The sequence below is a fragment of the Ictalurus punctatus genome, unplaced genomic scaffold, assembly GCF_001660625.3.
Source record: "Ictalurus punctatus breed USDA103 unplaced genomic scaffold, Coco_2.0 tig00006879, whole genome shotgun sequence".
Taxonomy (NCBI): Eukaryota; Metazoa; Chordata; class Actinopteri; order Siluriformes; family Ictaluridae; genus Ictalurus; species Ictalurus punctatus.
The window spans coordinates 75,725-92,225 of NW_026521124.1; the positions used below are offsets into that span (position 1 = coordinate 75,725).

Here is a 16,501-nt window from a genome sequence, read left to right on the forward strand (position 1 = left end):
TCAATCAATCAATCAGTCAGTCAGTCAGTTTTTGATTACACTATTTAAATAGGCCCCATTTGGGGTCAGCTTTCGCTTACGGCCATACCACTCTGAAAAAGCCTGATCTCATCTGAACTCGGAAGCAAAGCAGAGTTGGGCCTGGTTAGTACTCGGTTGGGAGACTGAATGGGAATACTAGGTGCTGTAAGCTTTTTATTTGGATCAGTGTTTTCATGGCCTCTGCACAACATCCTGTTTTGGGATAAAGGTTGGACACAGGTTTGAAGGGGACCCAATCAATCAATCAATCAGTCAGTCAGTCAGTCTTTTGATTACACTATTTAAATAGGCCCCATTTGGGGTCAGCTTTCGCTTACGGCCATACCACTCTGAAAAAGCCTGATCTCATCTGAACTCGGAAGCAAAGCAGAGTTGGGCCTGGTTAGTACTCGGTTGGGAGACTGAATGGGAATACTAGGTGCTGTAAGCTTTTTATTTGGATCAGTGTTTTCATGGCCTCTGCACAACATCCTGTTTTGGGATAAAGGTTGGACACAGGTTTGAAGGGGACCCAATCAATCAATCAGTCAGTCAGTCAGTCATTACACTATTTAAATAGGCCCCATTTGGGGTCAGCTTTCGCTTACGGCCATACCACTCTGAAAAAGCCTGATCTCATCTGAACTCGGAAGCAAAGCAGAGTTGGGCCTGGTTAGTACTCGGTTGGGAGACTGAATGGGAATACTAGGTGCTGTAAGCTTTTTATTTGGATCAGTGTTTTCATGGCCTCTGCACAACATCCTGTTTTGGGATAAAGGTTGGACACAGGTTTGAAGGGGACCCAATCAATCAATCAGTCATCAGTCAGTCAGTCAGTCTTTTGATTACACTATTTAAATAGGCCCCATTTGGGGTCAGCTTTCGCTTACGGCCATACCACTCTGAAAAAGCCTGATCTCATCTGAACTCGGAAGCAAAGCAGAGTTGGGCCTGGTTAGTACTCGGTTGGGAGACTGAATGGGAATACTAGGTGCTGTAAGCTTTTTATTTGGATCAGTGTTTTCATGGCCTCTGCACAACATCCTGTTTTGGGATAAAGGTTGGACACAGGTTTGAAGGGGACCCAATCAATCAATCAATCAGTCAGTCAGTCAGTCTTTTGATTACACTATTTAAATAGGCCCCATTTGGGGTCAGCTTTCGCTTACGGCCATACCACTCTGAAAAAGCCTGATCTCATCTGAACTCGGAAGCAAAGCAGAGTTGGGCCTGGTTAGTACTCGGTTGGGAGACTGAATGGGAATACTAGGTGCTGTAAGCTTTTTATTTGGATCAGTGTTTTCATGGCCTCTGCACAACATCCTGTTTTGGGATAAAGGTTGGACACAGGTTTGAAGGGGACCCAATCAATCAGTCATCAGTCAGTCAGTCAGTCAGTCTTTTGATTACACTATTTAAATAGGCCCCATTTGGGGTCAGCTTTCGCTTACGGCCATACCACTCTGAAAAAGCCTGATCTCATCTGAACTCGGAAGCAAAGCAGAGTTGGGCCTGGTTAGTACTCGGTTGGGAGACTGAATGGGAATACTAGGTGCTGTAAGCTTTTTATTTGGATCAGTGTTTTCATGGCCTCTGCACAACATCCTGTTTTGGGATAAAGGTTGGACACAGGTTTGAAGGGGACCCAATCAATCAATCAATCAGTCAGTCAGTCAGTCAGTCTTTTGATTACACTATTTAAATAGGCCCCATTTGGGGTCAGCTTTCGCTTACGGCCATACCACTCTGAAAAAGCCTGATCTCATCTGAACTCGGAAGCAAAGCAGAGTTGGGCCTGGTTAGTACTCGGTTGGGAGACTGAATGGGAATACTAGGTGCTGTAAGCTTTTTATTTGGATCAGTGTTTTCATGGCCTCTGCACAACATCCTGTTTTGGGATAAAGGTTGGACACAGGTTTGAAGGGGACCCAATCAATCAATCAGTCAGTCAGTCAGTCTTTTGATTACACTATTTAAATAGGCCCCATTTGGGGTCAGCTTTCGCTTACGGCCATACCACTCTGAAAAAGCCTGATCTCATCTGAACTCGGAAGCAAAGCAGAGTTGGGCCTGGTTAGTACTCGGTTGGGAGACTGAATGGGAATACTAGGTGCTGTAAGCTTTTATTTGGATCAGTGTTTTCATGGCCTCTGCACAACATCCTGTTTTGGGATAAAGGTTGGACACAGGTTTGAAGGGGACCCAATCAATCAATCAGTCAGTCAGTCAGTCAGTCTTTGATTACACTATTTAAATAGGCCCCATTGGGTCAGCTTTCGCTTACGGCCATACCACTCTGAAAAAGCCTGATCTCATCTGAACTCGGAAGCAAAGCAGAGTTGGGCCTGGTTAGTACTCGGTTGGGAGACTGAATGGGAATACTAGGTGCTGTAAGCTTTTTATTTGGATCAGTGTTTTCATGGCCTCTGCACAACATCCTGTTTTGGGATAAAGGTTGACCAGGTTTGAAGGGGACCCAATCAATCAATCAGTCAGTCAGTCAGTCAGTCTTTTGATTACACTATTTAAATAGGCCCCATTTGGGGTCAGCTTTTCGCTTACGGCCATACACTCTGAAAAAGCCTGATCTCATCTGAACTCGGAAGCAAAGCAGAGTTGGGCCTGGTTAGTACTCGGTTGGGAGGACTGAATGGGAATACTAGGTGCTGTAAGCTTTTTATTTGGATCAGTGTTTTCATGGCCTCTGCACAACATCCTTGTTTTGGGATAAAGGTTGTGGACACAGGTTTGAAGGGGACCCAATCAATCAATCAAGTCAAGTGTCAGTCAGTCTTTTGATTACACTATTTAAATAGGCCCCATTTGGGGTCAGCTTTCGCTTACGGCCATACCACTCTGAAAAAGCCTGATCTCATCTGAACTCGGAAGCAAAGCAGAGTTGGGCCTGGTTAGTACTCGGTTGGGAGACTGAATGGGAATACTAGGTGCTGTAAGCTTTTTTATTTGGATCAGTGTTTTCATGGCCTCTGCACAACATCCTGTTTTGGGATAAAGGTTGGACACAGGTTTGAAGGGGACCCAATCAATCAATCAATCAGTCAGTCAGTCAGTCTTTTGATTACACTATTTAAATAGGCCCCATTTGGGGTCAGCTTTCGCTTACGGCCATACCACTCTGAAAAAGCCTGATCTCATCTGAACTCGGAAGCAAAGCAGAGTTGGGCCTGGTTAGTACTCGGTTGGGAGACTGAATGGGAATACTAGGTGCTGTAAGCTTTTTATTTGGATCAGTGTTTTCATGGCCTCTGCACAACATCCTGTTTTGGGATAAAGGTTGGACACAGGTTTGAAGGGGACCCAATCAATCAATCAGTCAGTCAGTCAGTCAGTCTTTTGATTACACTATTTAAATAGGCCCCATTTGGGGTCAGCTTTCGCTTACGGCCATACCACTCTGAAAAGCCTGATCTCATCTGAACTCGGAAGCAAAGCAGAGTTGGGCCTGGTTAGTACTCGGTTGGGAGACTGAATGGGAATACTAGGTGCTGTAAGCTTTTTATTTGGATCAGTGTTTTCATGGCCTCTGCACAACATCCTGTTTTGGGATAAAGGTTGGACACAGGTTTGAAGGGGACCCAATCAATCAATCAATCCAGTCAGTCAGTCTTTTGATTACACTATTTAAATAGGCCCCATTTGGGGTCAGCTTTCGCTTACGGCCATACCACTCTGAAAAAGCCTGATCTCATCTGAACTCGGAAGCAAAGCAGAGTTGGGCCTGGTTAGTACTTCGGTTGGGAGACTGAATGGGAATACTAGGTGCTGTAAGCTTTTTATTTGGATCAGTGTTTTCATGGCCTCTGCACAACATCCTGTTTTGGATAAAGGTTGGACACAGGTTTGAAGGGGACCCAATCAATCAATCATCAAGTCAGTCAGTCAGTCAGTCTTTTGATTACACTATTTAAATAGGCCCCATTTGGGGTCAGCTTTCGCTTACGGCCATACCACTCTGAAAAAGCCTGATCTCATCTGAACTCGGAAGCAAAGCAGAGTTGGGCCTGGTTAGTACTCGGTTGGGAGACTGAATGGGAATACTAGGTGCTGTAAGCTTTTTATTTGGATCAGTGTTTTCATGGCCTCTGCACAACATCCTGTTTTGGGATAAAGGTTGGACACAGGTTTGAAGGGGACCCAATCAATCAATCAATCAGTCAGTCAGTCAGTCTTTTGATTACACTATTTAAATAGGCCCCATTTGGGGTCAGCTTTCGCTTACGGCCATACCACTCTGAAAAAGCCTGATCTCATCTGAACTCGGAAGCAAAGCAGAGTTGGGCCTGGTTAGTACTCGGTTGGGAGACTGAATGGGAATACTAGGTGCTGTAAGCTTTTTATTTGGATCAGTGTTTTCATGGCCTCTGCACAACATCCTGTTTTTGGGATAAAGGTTGGACACAGGTTTGAAGGGGACCCAATCAATCAGTCCAGTCAGTCAGTCAGTCAGTCTTTTGATTACACTATTTAAATAGGCCCCATTTGGGGTCAGCTTTCGCTTACGGCCATACCACTCTGAAAAGCCTGATCTCATCTGAACTCGGAAGCAAAGCAGAGTTGGGCCTGGTTAGTACTCGGTTTGGGAGACTGAATGGGAATACTAGGTGCTGTAAGCTTTTTATTTGGATCAGTGTTTTCATGGCCTCTGCACAACATCCTGTTTTGGGATAAGGTTGGACACAGGTTTGAAGGGGACCCAATCAATCAATCAATCAGTCAGTCAGTCTTTTGATTACACTATTTAAATAGGCCCCATTTGGGGTCAGCTTTCGCTTACGGCCATACCACTCTGAAAAAGCCTGATCTCATCTGAACTCGGAAGCAAAGCAGAGTTGGGCCCTGGTTAGTACTCGGTTGGGAGACTGAATGGGAATACTAGGTGCTGTAAGCTTTTTATTTGGATCAGTGTTTTCATGGCCTCTGCACAACATCCTGTTTTGGGATAAAGGTTGGACACAGGTTTGAAGGGGACCCAATCAATCAATCATCAGTCAGTCAGTCAGTCAGTCTTTTGATTACACTATTTAAATTTAAATAGGCCCCATTTGGGGTCAGCTTTCGCTTACGGCCATACCACTCTGAAAAAGCCTGTCTCATCTGAACTCGGAAGCAAAGCAGAGTTGGGCCTGGTTAGTACTCGGTTGGGAGACTGAATGGGAATACTAGGTGCTGTAAGCTTTTTATTTGGATCAGTGTTTTCATGGCCTCTGCACAACATCCTGTTTTGGGATAAAGGTTGGACACAGGTTTGAAGGGGACCCAATCAATCAATCAGTCAGTCAGTCAGTCAGTCTTTTGATTACACTATTTAAATAGGCCCCATTTGGGGTCAGCTTTCGCTTACGGCCATACCACTCTGAAAAAGCCTGATCTCATCTGAACTCGGAAGCAAAGCAGAGTTGGGCCTGGTTAGTACTCGGTTGGGAGACTGAATGGGAATACTAGGTGCTGTAAGCTTTTTATTTGGATCAGTGTTTTCATGGCCTCTGCACAACATCCTGTTTTGGGATAAAGGTTGGACACAGGTTTGAAGGGGACCCAATCAATCAATCAATCAGTCAGTCAGTCTTTTGATTACACTATTTAAATAGGCCCCATTTGGGGTCAGCTTTCGCTTACGGCCATACCACTCTGAAAAAGCCTGATCTCATCTGAACTCGGAAGCAAAGCAGAGTTGGGCTGGTTAGTACTCGGTTGGGAGACTGAATGGGAATACTAGGTGCTGTAAGCTTTTTATTTGGATCAGTGTTTTCATGGCCTCTGCACAACATCCTGTTTTGGGATAAAGGTTGGACACAGGTTTGAAGGGGACCCAATCAATCAATCAATCAGTCAGTCAGTCTTTTGATTACACTATTTAAATAGGCCCCATTTGGGGTCAGCTTTCGCTTACGGCCATACCACTCTGAAAAGCCTGATCTCATCTGAACTCGGAAGCAAAGCAGAGTTGGGCCTGGTTAGTACTCGGTTGGGAGACTGAATGGGAATACTAGGTGCTGTAAGCTTTTTATTTGGATCAGTGTTTTCATGGCCTCTGCACAACATCCTGTTTGGGATAAAGGTTGGACACAGGTTTGAAGGGGACCCAATCAATCAATCAGTCAATCAGTCAGTCAGTCTTTTGATTACACTATTTAAATAGGCCCCATTTGGGGTCAGCTTTTCGCTTACGGCCATACCACTCTGAAAAAGCCTGATCTCATCTGAACTCGGAAGCAAAGCAGAGTTGGGCCTGGTTAGTACTCGGTTGGGAGACTGAATGGGAATACTAGGTGCTGTAAGCTTTTTATTTGGATCAGTGTTTTCATGGCCTCTGCACAACATCCTGTTTTGGGATAAAGGTTGGACACAGGTTTGAAGGGGACCCAATCAATCAATCAGTCAGTCAGTCAGTCAGTCTTTTGATTACACTATTTAAATAGGCCCCATTTGGGGTCAGCTTTCGCTTACGGCCATACCACTCTGAAAAGCCTGATCTCATCTGAACTCGGAAGCAAAGCAGAGTTGGGCCTGGTTAGTACTCGGTTGGGAGACTGAATGGGAATACTAGGTGCTGTAAGCTTTTTATTTGGATCAGTGTTTTCATGGCCTCTGCACAACATCCTGTTTTGGGATAAAGGTTGGACACAGGTTTGAAGGGGACCCAATCAATCAATCAGTCAGTCAGCAGTCAGTCTTTTGATTACACTATTTAAATAGGCCCCATTTGGGGTCAGCTTTCGCTTACGGCCATACCACTCTGAAAAGCCTGATCTCATCTGAACTCGGAAGCAAAGCAGAGTTGGGCCTGGTTAGTACTCGGTTGGGAGACTGAATGGGAATACTAGGTGCTGTAAGCTTTTTATTTGGATCAGTGTTTTCATGGCCTCTGCACAACATCCTGTTTTGGGATAAAGGTTGGACACAGGTTTGAAGGGGACCCAATCAATCAATCAAGTCAGTCAGTCAGTCAGTCTTTTGATTACACTATTTAAATAGGCCCCATTTGGGGTCAGCTTTCGCTTACGGCCATACCACTCTGAAAAGCCTGATCTCATCTGAACTCGGAAGCAAAGCAGAGTTGGGCCTGGTTAGTACTCGGTTGGGAGACTGAATGGGAATACTAGGTGCTGTAAGCTTTTTATTTGGATCAGTGTTTTCATGGCCTCTGCACAACATCCTGTTTTGGGATAAAGGTTGGACACAGGTTTGAAGGGGACCCAATCAATCAATCAGTCAGTCAGTCAGTCAGTCTTTTGATTACACTATTTAAATAGGCCCCATTTGGGGTCAGCTTTCGCTTACGGCCATACCACTCTGAAAAAGCCTGATCTCATCTGAACTCGGAAGCAAAGCAGAGTTGGGCCTGGTTAGTACTCGGTTGGGAGACTGAATGGGAATACTAGGTGCTGTAAGCTTTTTATTTGGATCAGTGTTTTCATGGCCTCTGCACAACATCCTGTTTTGGGATAAAGGTTGGACACAGGTTTGAAGGGGACCCAATCAATCAATCAATCAGTCAGTCAGTCTTTTGATTACACTATTTAAATAGGCCCCATTTGGGGTCAGCTTTCGCTTACGGCCATACCACTCTGAAAAAGCCTGATCTCATCTGAACTCGGAAGCAAAGCAGAGTTGGGCCTGGTTAGTACTCGGTTGGGAGACTGAATGGGAATACTAGGTGCTGTAAGCTTTTTATTTGGATCAGTGTTTTCATGGCCTCTGCACAACATCCTGTTTTGGGATAAAGGTTGGACACAGGTTTGAAGGGGACCCAATCAATCAATCAGTCAGTCCAGTCAGTCAGTCTTTTGATTACACTATTTAAATAGGCCCCATTTGGGGTCAGCTTTCGCTTACGGCCATACCACTCTGAAAAAGCCTGATCTCATCTGAACTCGGAAGCAAAGCAGAGTTGGGCCTGGTTAGTACTCTGGTTGGGAGACTGAATGGGAATACTAGGTGCTGTAAGCTTTTTATTTGGATCAGTGTTTTCATGGCCTCTGCCACAACATCCTGTTTTGGGATAAAGGTTGGACACAGGTTTGAAGGGGACCCAATCAATCAGTCAGTCAGTCAGTCAGTCAGTCTTTTGATTACACTATTTAAATAGGCCCCATTTGGGGTCAGCTTTCGCTTACGGCCATACCACTCTGAAAAAGCCTGATCTCATCTGAACTCGGAAGCAAAGCAGAGTTGGGCCTGGTTAGTACTCGGTTGGGAGACTGAATGGGAATACTAGGTGCTGTAAGCTTTTTATTTGGATCAGTGTTTTCATGGCCTCTGCACAACATCCTGTTTTGGGATAAAGGTTGGACACAGGTTTGAAGGGGACCCAATCAATCATCAATCAATCAGTCAGTCAGTCTTTTGATTACACTATTTAAATAGGCCCCATTTGGGGTCAGCTTTCGCTTACGGCCATACCACTCTGAAAAAGCCTGATCTCATCTGAACTCGGAAGCAAAGCAGAGTTGGGCCTGGTTAGTACTCGGTTGGGAGACTGAATGGGAATACTAGGTGCTGTAAGCTTTTTATTTGGATCAGTGTTTTCATGGCCTCTGCACAACATCCTGTTTTGGGATAAAGGTTGGACACAGGTTTGAAGGGGACCCAATCAATCAATCAATCAGTCAGTCAGTCAGTCAGTCAGTCTTTTGATTACACTATTTAAATAGGCCCCATTTGGGGTCAGCTTTCGCTTACGGCCATACCACTCTGAAAAAGCCTGATCTCATCTGAACTCGGAAGCAAAGCAGAGTTGGGCCTGGTTAGTACTCGGTTGGGAGACTGAATGGGAATACTAGGTGCTGTAAGCTTTTTATTTGGATCAGTGTTTTCATGGCCTCTGCACAACATCCTGTTTTGGGATAAAGGTTGGACACAGGTTTGAAGGGGACCCAATCAATCAATCAGTCAGTCAGTAGTCAGTCAGTCAGTCTTTTGATTACACTATTTAAATAGGCCCCATTTGGGGTCAGCTTTCGCTTACGGCCATACCACTCTGAAAAAGCCTGATCTCATCTGAACTCGGAAGCAAAGCAGAGTTGGGCCTGGTTAGTACTCGGTTGGGAGACTGAATGGGAATACTAGGTGCTGTAAGCTTTTTATTTGGATCAGTGTTTTCATGGCCTCTGCACAACATCCTGTTTTGGGATAAAGGTTGGACACAGGTTTGAAGGGGACCCAATCAATCAATCAGTCAGTCAGTCAGTCAGTCTTTTGATTACACTATTTAAATAGGCCCCATTTGGGGTCAGCTTTCGCTTACGGCCATACCACTCTGAAAAAGCCTGATCTCATCTGAACTCGGAAGCAAAGCAGAGTTGGGCCTGGTTAGTACTCGGTTGGGAGACTGAATGGGAATACTAGGTGCTGTAAGCTTTTTATTTGGATCAGTGTTTTCATGGCCTCTGCACAACATCCTGTTTTGGGATAAAGGTTGGGACACAGGTTTGAAGGGGACCCAATCAATCAATCAGTCAGTCAGTCAGTCAGTCTTTTGATTACACTATTTAAATAGGCCCCATTTGGGGTCAGCTTTCGCTTACGGCCATACCACTCTGAAAAAGCCTGATCTCATCTGAACTCGGAAGCAAAGCAGAGTTGGGCCTGGTTAGTACTCGGTTGGGAGACTGAATGGGAATACTAGGTGCTGTAAGCTTTTTATTTGGATCAGTGTTTTCATGGCCTCTGCACAACATCCTGTTTTGGGATAAAGGTTGGACACAGGTTTGAAGGGGACCCAATCAATCAATCAATCAGTCAGTCAGTCTTTTGATTACACTATTTAAATAGGCCCATTTGGGGTCAGCTTTCGCTTACGGCCATACCACTCTGAAAAAGCCTGATCTCATCTGAACTCGGAAGCAAAGCAGAGTTGGGCCTGGTTAGTACTCGGTTGGGAGACTGAATGGAATACTAGGTGCTGTAAGCTTTTTATTTGGATCAGTGTTTTCATGGCCTCTGCACAACATCCTGTTTTGGGATATAAGGTTGGACACAGGTTTGAAGGGGACCCAATCAATCAATCAGTCAAGTCAGTCAGTCAGTCAGTCTTTTGATTACACTATTTAAATAGGCCCCATTTGGGGTCAGCTTTCGCTTACGGCCATACCACTCTGAAAAAGCCTGATCTCATCTGAACTCGGGAAGCAAAGCAGAGTTGGGCCTGGTTAGTACTCGGTTGGGAGACTGAATGGGAATACTAGGTGCTGTAAGCTTTTTATTTGGATCAGTGTTTTCATGGCCTCTGCACAACATCCTGTTTTGGGATAAAGGTTGGACACAGGTTTGAAGGGGACCCAATCAATCAATCAGATCAGTCAGTCAGTCAGTCAGTCTTTTGATTACACTATTTAAATAGGCCCCATTTGGGGTCAGCTTTCGCTTACGGCCATACCACTCTGAAAAAGCCTGATCTCATCTGAACTCGGAAGCAAAGCAGAGTTGGGCCTGGTTAGTACTCGGTTGGGAGACTGAATGGGAATACTAGGTGCTGTAAGCTTTTTATTTGGATCAGTGTTTTCATGGCCTCTGCACAACATCCTGTTTTGGGATAAAGGTTGGACACAGGTTTGAAGGGGACCCAATCAATCAATCAATCAGTCAGTCAGTCTTTTGATTACACTATTTAAATAGGCCCCATTTGGGGTCAGCTTTCGCTTACGGCCCTACCCACTCTGAAAAAGCCTGATCTCATCTGAACTCGGAAGCAAAGCAGAGTTGGCCTGGTTAGTACTCGGTTGGGAGACTGAATGGGAATACTAGGTGCTGTAAGCTTTTTATTTGGATCAGTGTTTTCATGGCCTCTGCACAACATCCTGTTTTGGGATAAAGGTTGGACACAGGTTTTGAAGGGGACCCAATCAATCAATCAGTCCTCAGTCAGTCAGTCAGTCCGTCTTTTGATTACACTATTTAAATAGGCCCCATTTGGGGTCAGCTTTCGCTTACGGCCATACCACTCTGAAAAAAGCTGATCTACATCTGAACTCGGAAGCAAAGCAGAGTTGGGCCTGGTTAGTACTCGGTTGGGAGACTGAATGGGAATACTAGGTGCATGTAAGCTTTTTATTTGGATCAGTGTTTTCATGGCCTCTGCACAACATCCTGTTTTGGATAAAGGTTGGACACAGGTTTGAAGGGGACCCAATCAATCAATCAATCAATCAGTCAGTCAGTCTTTTGATTACACTATTTAAATAGGCCCCATTTGGGGTCAGCTTTCGCTACGGCCATAACCACTCTGAAAAAGCCTGATCTCATCTGAACTCGGAAGCAAAGCAGAGTTGGGCCTGGTTAGTACTCGGTTGGGAGACTGAATGGGAATACTAGGTGCTGTAAGCTTTTTATTTGGATCAGTGTTTTTCATGGCCCTCTGCACAACATCCTGTTTTGGGGATAAAGGTTGGACACAGGTTTGAAGGGGACCCAATCAATCAATCAGTCAGTTCAGTCAGTCAGGTCTTTTGATTACACTATTTAAATAGGCCCCATTTGGGGTCAGCTTTCGCTTACGGCCATACCACTCTGAAAAAGCCTGATCTCATCTGAACTCGGAAGCAAAGCAGAGTTGGGCCTGGTTAGTACTCGGTTGGGAGACTGAATGGGAATACTAGGTGCTGTAAGCTTTTATTTGGATCAGTGTTTTCATGGCCTCTGCACAACATCCTGTTTTGGGATAAAGGTTGGACACAGGTTTGAAGGGGACCCAATCAATCAATCAATCAGTCAGTCAGTCAGTCAGTCTTTTGATTACACTATTTAAATAGGCCCCATTTGGGGTCAGCTTTTCGCTTACGGCCATACCACTCTGAAAAAGCCTGATCTCATCTGAACTCGGAAGCAAAGCAGAGTTGGGCCTGGGTTAGTACTCGGTTGGGAGACTGAATGGGAATACTAGGTGCTGTAAGCTTTTTATTTGGATCAGTGTTTTCATGGCCTCCTGCACAACATCCTGTTTTGGGATAAAGGTTGGACACAGGTTGAAGGGGACCCATTCAAATCATCAGTCAGTCAGTCAGTCAGTCTTTTGATTACACTATTTAAATAGGCCCCATTTGGGGGTCAGCTTTCGCTTACGGCCATACCACTCTGAAAAAGCCTGATCTCATCTGAACTCGGAAGCAAAGCAGAGTGGGCCTGGTTAGTACTCGGTTGGGAGACTGAATGGGAATACTAGGTGCTGTAAGCTTTTTATTTGGATCAGTGTTTTCATGCCTCTGCACAACATCCTGTTTTGGGATAAAGGTTGGACACAGGTTTGAAGGGGACCCAATCAATCAATCAATCAGTCAGTCAGTCAGTCTTTTGATTACACTATTTAAATAGGCCCCATTTGGGGTCAGCTTTCGCTTACGGCCATACCACTCTGAAAAAGCCTGATCTCATCTGAACTCGGAAGCAAAGCAGAGTTGGGCCTGGTTAGTACTCGGTTGGGAGACTGAATGGGAATACTAGGTGCTGTAAGCTTTTTATTTGGATCAGTGTTTTCATGGCCTCTGCACAAACATCCTGTTTTGGGATAAAGGTTGGACACAGGTTTGAAGGGGACCCCATCAATCAATCAGTCAGTCAGTCAGTCAGTCAGTCAGTCAGTCTTTTGATTACACTATTAAATAGGCCCCATTTGGGGTCAGCTTTCGCTTACGGCCATACCACTCTGAAAAAGCCTGATCTCATCTGAACTCGGAAGCAAAGCAGAGTTGGGCCTGGTTAGTACTCGGTTGGGAGACTGAATGGGAATACTAGGTGCTGTAAGCTTTTTATTTGGATCAGTGTTTTCATGGCCTCTGCACAACATCCTGTTTTGGGATAAAGGTTGGACACAGGTTTGAAGGGGACCAATCAATCAATCAATCAGTCAGTCAGTCAGTCTTTTGATTACACTATTTAAATAGGCCCCATTTGGGTCAGCTTTCGCTTACGGCCATACCACTCTGAAAAAGCCTGATCTCATCTGAACTCGGAAGCAAAGCAGAGTTGGGCCTGGTTAGTACTCGGTTGGGAGACTGAATGGGAATACTAGGTGCTGTAAGCTTTTTATTTGGATCAGTGTTTTCATGGCCTCTGCACAACATCCTGTTTTGGGATAAAGGTTGGACACAGGTTTGAAGGGGACCCAATCATCAATCAATCAGTCAGTCAGTCTTTTGATTACACTATTTAAATAGGCCCCATTTGGGGTCAGCTTTCGCTTACGGCCATACCACTCTGAAAAGCCTGATCTCATCTGAACTCGGAAGCAAAGCAGAGTTGGGCCTGGTTAGTACTCGGTTGGGAGACTGAATGGGAATACTAGGTGCTGTAAGCTTTTATTTGGATCAGTGTTTTCATGGCCTCTGCACAACATCCTGTTTGGGATAAAGGTTGGACACAGGTTTGAAGGGGACCCAATCAATCAATCAATCAGTCAGTCAGTCTTTTGATTACACTATTTAAATAGGCCCCATTTGGGGTCAGCTTTCGCTTACGGCCATACCACTCTGAAAAAGCCTGATCTCATCTGAACTCGGAAGCAAAGCAGAGTTGGGCCTGGTTAGTACTCGGTTGGGAGACTGAATGGGAATACTAGGTGCTGTAAGCTTTTATTTGGATCAGTGTTTTCATGGCCTCTGCACAACATCCTGTTTTGGGATAAAGGTTGGACACAGGTTTGAAGGGGACCAATCAATCAATCAGTCAGTCAGTCAGTCAGTCAGTCTTTTGATTACACTATTTAAATAGGCCCCATTGGGGTCAGCTTTCGCTTACGGCCATACCACTCTGAAAAAGCCTGATCTCATCTGAACTCGGAAGCAAAGCAGAGTTGGGCCTGGTTAGTACTCGGTTGGGAGACTGAATGGGAATACTAGGTGCTGTAAGCTTTTTATTTGGATCAGTGTTTTCATGGCCTCTGCACAACATCCTGTTTTGGGATAAAGGTGGACACAGGTTTGAAGGGGACCCAATCAATCAATCAATCAGTCAGTCAGTCTTTTGATTACACTATTTAAATAGGCCCCATTTGGGTCAGCTTTCGCTTACGGCCATACCACTCTGAAAAAGCCTGATCTCATCTGAACTCGGAAGCAAAGCAGAGTTGGGCCTGGTTAGTACTCGGTTGGGAGACTGAATGGGAATACTAGGTGCTGTAAGCTTTTTATTTGGATCAGTGTTTTCATGGCCTCTGCACAACATCCTGTTTTGGGATAAAGGTTGGACACAGGTTTGAAGGGGACCCAATCAATCAATCAGTCAGTCAGTCAGTCAGTCAGTCAGTCTTTTGATTACACTATTTAAATAGGCCCCATTTGGGGTCAGCTTTCGCTTACGGCCATACCACTCTGAAAAAGCCTGATCTCATCTGAACTCGGAAGCAAAGCAGAGTTGGGCCTGGTTAGTACTCGGTTGGGAGACTGAATGGGAATACTAGGTGCTGTAAGCTTTTTATTTGGATCAGTGTTTTCATGGCCTCTGCACAACATCCTGGGATGAAGGTTGGACACAGGTTTGAAGGGGACCCAATCATCAATCAATCAGTCAGTCAGTCTTTTGATTACACTATTTAAATAGGCCCCATTTGGGGTCAGCTTTCGCTTACGGCCATACCACTCTGAAAAAGCCTGATCTCATCTGAACTCGGAAGCAAAGCAGAGTTGGGCCTGGTTAGTACTCGGTTGGGAGACTGAATGGGAATACTAGGTGCTGTAAGCTTTTTATTTGGATCAGTGTTTTCATGGCCTCTGCACAACATCCTGTTTTGGGATAAAGGTTGGACACAGGTTTGAAGGGGACCCAATCAATCAGTCAGTCAGTCAGTCAGTCTTTTGATTACACTTTTAAATAGGCCCATTTGGGGTCAGCTTTCGCTTACGGCCATACCACTCTGAAAAAGCCTGATCTCATCTGAACTCGGAAGCAAGCAGAGTTGGGCCTGGTTAGTACTCGGTTGGGAGACTGAATGGGAATACTAGGTGCTGTAAGCTTTTTATTTGGATCAGTGTTTTCATGGCCTCTGCACAACATCCTGTTTTGGGATAAAGGTTGGACACAGGTTTGAAGGGGACCCAATCATCAATCAGTCAGTCAGTCCTTTTGATTACACTATTTAAATAGGCCCCATTTGGGGTCAGCTTTCGCTTACGGCCATACCACTCTGAAAAGCCTGATCTCATCTGAACTCGGAAGCAAAGCAGAGTTGGGCCTGGTTAGTACTCGGTTGGGAGACTGAATGGGAATACTAGGTGCTGTAAGCTTTTTGGATTCAGTGTTTTCATGGCCTCTGCACAACATCCTGTTTTGGGATAAAGGTTGGACACAGGTTTGAAGGGGACCCATCAATCAATCAGTCAGTCAGTCAGTCAGTCTTTTGATTACACTATTAAATAGGCCCCATTTGGGTCAGCTTTCGCTTACGGCCATACCACTCTGAAAAAGCCTGATCTCATCTGAACTCGGAAGCAAAGCAGAGTTGGGCCTGGTTAGTACTCGGTTGGGAGACTGAATGGGAATACTAGGTGCTGTAAGCTTTTTATTTGGATCAGTGTTTTCATGGCCTCTGCACAACATCCTGTTTTGGGATAAAGGTGGACACAGGTTTGAAGGGGGACAAATCAATCCAATCAGTCAGTCAGTCAGTCAGTCTTTTGATTAACTATATTTAAATAGGCCCCATTTGGGGTCAGCTTTCGCTTACGGCCATACCACTCTGAAAAGCCTGATCTCATCTGAACTCGGAAGCAAAGCAGAGTTGGGCCTGGTTAGTACTCGTTGTGGAGACTGAATGGGAATACTAGGTGCTGTAAGCTTTTTATTTGGATCAGTGTTTTCATGGCCTCTGCACAACATCCTGTTTTGGATAAAGGTTGGACACAGGTTTGAAGGGGAACCAATCAATCATCAGTCAGTCAGTCTTTGATTACACTATTTAAATAGGCCCCATTTGGGGTCAGCTTTCGCTTACGGCCATACCACTCTGAAAAAGCCTGATCTCATCTGAACGGAAGCAAAGCAGAGTGGGCCTGGTTAGTACTCGGTTGGGAGACTGAATGGGAATACTAGGTGCTGTAAGCTTTTTATTTGGATCAGTGTTTTCATGGCCTCTGCACAACATCCTGTTTTGGGATAAAGGTTGGGGACACAGGTTTGAAGGGACCAATCAACAATCCAGTCAGTCAGTCAGTCAGTCTTTGATTACACTATTTAAATAGGCCCATTGGGTTGCTGGGTCAGTAGTGCGCTTACGGCCCATACCACTCTGAAAAAGCCTGATCTCATCTGAACTCGGAAGCAAAGCAGAGTTGGGCCTGGTTAGTACTCGGTTGGGAGACTGAATGGGAATACTAGGTGCTGTAAGCTTTTTATTTGGATCAGTGTTTTCATGGCCTCTGCACAACATCCTGTTTGGGATAAAGGTGGACACAGGTTTGAAGGGGGACCCATCAATCAGTCAGTCAGCAGTCAGTCAGTCTTTGATTACACTATTTAAATAGGCCCCATT

The 16,501-nt window shown here is 45.1% G+C and overlaps 34 non-coding genes and 25 pseudogenes across 34 annotated transcripts; all 59 read left to right on the top strand.

Annotated features, from left to right (window-relative positions):
- The first annotated feature begins 74 nt into the window (after positions 1-74).
- LOC128631708 (5S ribosomal RNA) lies at positions 75-193 on the top strand. Its single transcript, XR_008395877.1, has one exon. It is a non-coding gene; the product is annotated as a 5S ribosomal RNA (ribosomal RNA).
- A 160-nt stretch (positions 194-353) lies between these two features.
- LOC128631709 (5S ribosomal RNA) lies at positions 354-472 on the top strand. Its single transcript, XR_008395878.1, has one exon. It is a non-coding gene; the product is annotated as a 5S ribosomal RNA (ribosomal RNA).
- Positions 473-623: 151 nt separating this feature from the next.
- LOC128631710 (5S ribosomal RNA) lies at positions 624-742 on the top strand. Its single transcript, XR_008395879.1, has one exon. It is a non-coding gene; the product is annotated as a 5S ribosomal RNA (ribosomal RNA).
- A 163-nt stretch (positions 743-905) lies between these two features.
- On the top strand, positions 906-1,024 carry LOC128631711 (5S ribosomal RNA). Its single transcript, XR_008395880.1, has one exon. It is a non-coding gene; the product is annotated as a 5S ribosomal RNA (ribosomal RNA).
- A 160-nt stretch (positions 1,025-1,184) lies between these two features.
- LOC128631712 (5S ribosomal RNA) lies at positions 1,185-1,303 on the top strand. The gene has a single exon (XR_008395881.1). It is a non-coding gene; the product is annotated as a 5S ribosomal RNA (ribosomal RNA).
- Positions 1,304-1,466: 163 nt separating this feature from the next.
- Positions 1,467-1,585, top strand: LOC128631713 (5S ribosomal RNA). The gene has a single exon (XR_008395882.1). It is a non-coding gene; the product is annotated as a 5S ribosomal RNA (ribosomal RNA).
- Positions 1,586-1,749: 164 nt separating this feature from the next.
- Positions 1,750-1,868, top strand: LOC128631715 (5S ribosomal RNA). The gene has a single exon (XR_008395884.1). It is a non-coding gene; the product is annotated as a 5S ribosomal RNA (ribosomal RNA).
- Positions 1,869-2,024: 156 nt separating this feature from the next.
- LOC128631716 (5S ribosomal RNA) lies at positions 2,025-2,143 on the top strand. The gene has a single exon (XR_008395885.1). It is a non-coding gene; the product is annotated as a 5S ribosomal RNA (ribosomal RNA).
- A 156-nt stretch (positions 2,144-2,299) lies between these two features.
- On the top strand, positions 2,300-2,418 carry LOC128631717 (5S ribosomal RNA). The gene has a single exon (XR_008395886.1). It is a non-coding gene; the product is annotated as a 5S ribosomal RNA (ribosomal RNA).
- Positions 2,419-2,577: 159 nt separating this feature from the next.
- On the top strand, positions 2,578-2,696 carry LOC128631771 (uncharacterized; annotated as a pseudogene).
- Positions 2,697-2,859: 163 nt separating this feature from the next.
- On the top strand, positions 2,860-2,978 carry LOC128631718 (5S ribosomal RNA). The gene has a single exon (XR_008395887.1). It is a non-coding gene; the product is annotated as a 5S ribosomal RNA (ribosomal RNA).
- Positions 2,979-3,139: 161 nt separating this feature from the next.
- Positions 3,140-3,258, top strand: LOC128631719 (5S ribosomal RNA). Its single transcript, XR_008395888.1, has one exon. It is a non-coding gene; the product is annotated as a 5S ribosomal RNA (ribosomal RNA).
- Positions 3,259-3,418: 160 nt separating this feature from the next.
- On the top strand, positions 3,419-3,536 carry LOC128631749 (uncharacterized; annotated as a pseudogene).
- A 157-nt stretch (positions 3,537-3,693) lies between these two features.
- LOC128631746 (uncharacterized) lies at positions 3,694-3,813 on the top strand (annotated as a pseudogene).
- A 163-nt stretch (positions 3,814-3,976) lies between these two features.
- LOC128631720 (5S ribosomal RNA) lies at positions 3,977-4,095 on the top strand. The gene has a single exon (XR_008395889.1). It is a non-coding gene; the product is annotated as a 5S ribosomal RNA (ribosomal RNA).
- A 160-nt stretch (positions 4,096-4,255) lies between these two features.
- Positions 4,256-4,374, top strand: LOC128631721 (5S ribosomal RNA). The gene has a single exon (XR_008395890.1). It is a non-coding gene; the product is annotated as a 5S ribosomal RNA (ribosomal RNA).
- A 162-nt stretch (positions 4,375-4,536) lies between these two features.
- On the top strand, positions 4,537-4,655 carry LOC128631766 (uncharacterized; annotated as a pseudogene).
- A 155-nt stretch (positions 4,656-4,810) lies between these two features.
- On the top strand, positions 4,811-4,930 carry LOC128631756 (uncharacterized; annotated as a pseudogene).
- A 169-nt stretch (positions 4,931-5,099) lies between these two features.
- On the top strand, positions 5,100-5,217 carry LOC128631765 (uncharacterized; annotated as a pseudogene).
- A 160-nt stretch (positions 5,218-5,377) lies between these two features.
- On the top strand, positions 5,378-5,496 carry LOC128631722 (5S ribosomal RNA). The gene has a single exon (XR_008395891.1). It is a non-coding gene; the product is annotated as a 5S ribosomal RNA (ribosomal RNA).
- A 156-nt stretch (positions 5,497-5,652) lies between these two features.
- LOC128631762 (uncharacterized) lies at positions 5,653-5,770 on the top strand (annotated as a pseudogene).
- A 156-nt stretch (positions 5,771-5,926) lies between these two features.
- LOC128631750 (uncharacterized) lies at positions 5,927-6,044 on the top strand (annotated as a pseudogene).
- Positions 6,045-6,204: 160 nt separating this feature from the next.
- On the top strand, positions 6,205-6,323 carry LOC128631723 (5S ribosomal RNA). Its single transcript, XR_008395892.1, has one exon. It is a non-coding gene; the product is annotated as a 5S ribosomal RNA (ribosomal RNA).
- A 160-nt stretch (positions 6,324-6,483) lies between these two features.
- LOC128631751 (uncharacterized) lies at positions 6,484-6,601 on the top strand (annotated as a pseudogene).
- A 159-nt stretch (positions 6,602-6,760) lies between these two features.
- LOC128631752 (uncharacterized) lies at positions 6,761-6,878 on the top strand (annotated as a pseudogene).
- Positions 6,879-7,039: 161 nt separating this feature from the next.
- On the top strand, positions 7,040-7,157 carry LOC128631753 (uncharacterized; annotated as a pseudogene).
- A 160-nt stretch (positions 7,158-7,317) lies between these two features.
- On the top strand, positions 7,318-7,436 carry LOC128631724 (5S ribosomal RNA). The gene has a single exon (XR_008395893.1). It is a non-coding gene; the product is annotated as a 5S ribosomal RNA (ribosomal RNA).
- Positions 7,437-7,592: 156 nt separating this feature from the next.
- On the top strand, positions 7,593-7,711 carry LOC128631726 (5S ribosomal RNA). Its single transcript, XR_008395895.1, has one exon. It is a non-coding gene; the product is annotated as a 5S ribosomal RNA (ribosomal RNA).
- A 161-nt stretch (positions 7,712-7,872) lies between these two features.
- On the top strand, positions 7,873-7,992 carry LOC128631759 (uncharacterized; annotated as a pseudogene).
- Positions 7,993-8,153: 161 nt separating this feature from the next.
- On the top strand, positions 8,154-8,272 carry LOC128631727 (5S ribosomal RNA). Its single transcript, XR_008395896.1, has one exon. It is a non-coding gene; the product is annotated as a 5S ribosomal RNA (ribosomal RNA).
- A 159-nt stretch (positions 8,273-8,431) lies between these two features.
- On the top strand, positions 8,432-8,550 carry LOC128631728 (5S ribosomal RNA). Its single transcript, XR_008395897.1, has one exon. It is a non-coding gene; the product is annotated as a 5S ribosomal RNA (ribosomal RNA).
- Positions 8,551-8,718: 168 nt separating this feature from the next.
- Positions 8,719-8,837, top strand: LOC128631729 (5S ribosomal RNA). Its single transcript, XR_008395898.1, has one exon. It is a non-coding gene; the product is annotated as a 5S ribosomal RNA (ribosomal RNA).
- A 167-nt stretch (positions 8,838-9,004) lies between these two features.
- Positions 9,005-9,123, top strand: LOC128631730 (5S ribosomal RNA). Its single transcript, XR_008395899.1, has one exon. It is a non-coding gene; the product is annotated as a 5S ribosomal RNA (ribosomal RNA).
- Positions 9,124-9,283: 160 nt separating this feature from the next.
- On the top strand, positions 9,284-9,402 carry LOC128631731 (5S ribosomal RNA). The gene has a single exon (XR_008395900.1). It is a non-coding gene; the product is annotated as a 5S ribosomal RNA (ribosomal RNA).
- A 161-nt stretch (positions 9,403-9,563) lies between these two features.
- On the top strand, positions 9,564-9,682 carry LOC128631732 (5S ribosomal RNA). The gene has a single exon (XR_008395901.1). It is a non-coding gene; the product is annotated as a 5S ribosomal RNA (ribosomal RNA).
- A 155-nt stretch (positions 9,683-9,837) lies between these two features.
- On the top strand, positions 9,838-9,955 carry LOC128631764 (uncharacterized; annotated as a pseudogene).
- A 166-nt stretch (positions 9,956-10,121) lies between these two features.
- LOC128631761 (uncharacterized) lies at positions 10,122-10,241 on the top strand (annotated as a pseudogene).
- A 165-nt stretch (positions 10,242-10,406) lies between these two features.
- Positions 10,407-10,525, top strand: LOC128631733 (5S ribosomal RNA). The gene has a single exon (XR_008395902.1). It is a non-coding gene; the product is annotated as a 5S ribosomal RNA (ribosomal RNA).
- A 156-nt stretch (positions 10,526-10,681) lies between these two features.
- LOC128631768 (uncharacterized) lies at positions 10,682-10,800 on the top strand (annotated as a pseudogene).
- Positions 10,801-10,968: 168 nt separating this feature from the next.
- On the top strand, positions 10,969-11,089 carry LOC128631772 (uncharacterized; annotated as a pseudogene).
- A 159-nt stretch (positions 11,090-11,248) lies between these two features.
- Positions 11,249-11,367, top strand: LOC128631770 (uncharacterized; annotated as a pseudogene).
- Positions 11,368-11,532: 165 nt separating this feature from the next.
- LOC128631734 (5S ribosomal RNA) lies at positions 11,533-11,651 on the top strand. Its single transcript, XR_008395903.1, has one exon. It is a non-coding gene; the product is annotated as a 5S ribosomal RNA (ribosomal RNA).
- A 164-nt stretch (positions 11,652-11,815) lies between these two features.
- LOC128631745 (uncharacterized) lies at positions 11,816-11,935 on the top strand (annotated as a pseudogene).
- Positions 11,936-12,096: 161 nt separating this feature from the next.
- LOC128631763 (uncharacterized) lies at positions 12,097-12,214 on the top strand (annotated as a pseudogene).
- Positions 12,215-12,373: 159 nt separating this feature from the next.
- On the top strand, positions 12,374-12,492 carry LOC128631735 (5S ribosomal RNA). The gene has a single exon (XR_008395904.1). It is a non-coding gene; the product is annotated as a 5S ribosomal RNA (ribosomal RNA).
- Positions 12,493-12,664: 172 nt separating this feature from the next.
- Positions 12,665-12,783, top strand: LOC128631737 (5S ribosomal RNA). Its single transcript, XR_008395906.1, has one exon. It is a non-coding gene; the product is annotated as a 5S ribosomal RNA (ribosomal RNA).
- Positions 12,784-12,941: 158 nt separating this feature from the next.
- Positions 12,942-13,060, top strand: LOC128631738 (5S ribosomal RNA). Its single transcript, XR_008395907.1, has one exon. It is a non-coding gene; the product is annotated as a 5S ribosomal RNA (ribosomal RNA).
- Positions 13,061-13,215: 155 nt separating this feature from the next.
- LOC128631754 (uncharacterized) lies at positions 13,216-13,333 on the top strand (annotated as a pseudogene).
- Positions 13,334-13,487: 154 nt separating this feature from the next.
- Positions 13,488-13,606, top strand: LOC128631739 (5S ribosomal RNA). The gene has a single exon (XR_008395908.1). It is a non-coding gene; the product is annotated as a 5S ribosomal RNA (ribosomal RNA).
- Positions 13,607-13,767: 161 nt separating this feature from the next.
- On the top strand, positions 13,768-13,886 carry LOC128631740 (5S ribosomal RNA). The gene has a single exon (XR_008395909.1). It is a non-coding gene; the product is annotated as a 5S ribosomal RNA (ribosomal RNA).
- A 154-nt stretch (positions 13,887-14,040) lies between these two features.
- LOC128631741 (5S ribosomal RNA) lies at positions 14,041-14,159 on the top strand. The gene has a single exon (XR_008395910.1). It is a non-coding gene; the product is annotated as a 5S ribosomal RNA (ribosomal RNA).
- A 168-nt stretch (positions 14,160-14,327) lies between these two features.
- Positions 14,328-14,446, top strand: LOC128631742 (5S ribosomal RNA). Its single transcript, XR_008395911.1, has one exon. It is a non-coding gene; the product is annotated as a 5S ribosomal RNA (ribosomal RNA).
- Positions 14,447-14,596: 150 nt separating this feature from the next.
- On the top strand, positions 14,597-14,715 carry LOC128631743 (5S ribosomal RNA). The gene has a single exon (XR_008395912.1). It is a non-coding gene; the product is annotated as a 5S ribosomal RNA (ribosomal RNA).
- Positions 14,716-14,869: 154 nt separating this feature from the next.
- Positions 14,870-14,987, top strand: LOC128631760 (uncharacterized; annotated as a pseudogene).
- A 152-nt stretch (positions 14,988-15,139) lies between these two features.
- LOC128631755 (uncharacterized) lies at positions 15,140-15,257 on the top strand (annotated as a pseudogene).
- A 154-nt stretch (positions 15,258-15,411) lies between these two features.
- LOC128631744 (5S ribosomal RNA) lies at positions 15,412-15,530 on the top strand. Its single transcript, XR_008395913.1, has one exon. It is a non-coding gene; the product is annotated as a 5S ribosomal RNA (ribosomal RNA).
- A 161-nt stretch (positions 15,531-15,691) lies between these two features.
- Positions 15,692-15,809, top strand: LOC128631767 (uncharacterized; annotated as a pseudogene).
- A 149-nt stretch (positions 15,810-15,958) lies between these two features.
- On the top strand, positions 15,959-16,074 carry LOC128631773 (uncharacterized; annotated as a pseudogene).
- A 165-nt stretch (positions 16,075-16,239) lies between these two features.
- On the top strand, positions 16,240-16,359 carry LOC128631757 (uncharacterized; annotated as a pseudogene).
- The last annotated feature ends 142 nt before the right edge of the window (positions 16,360-16,501 follow it).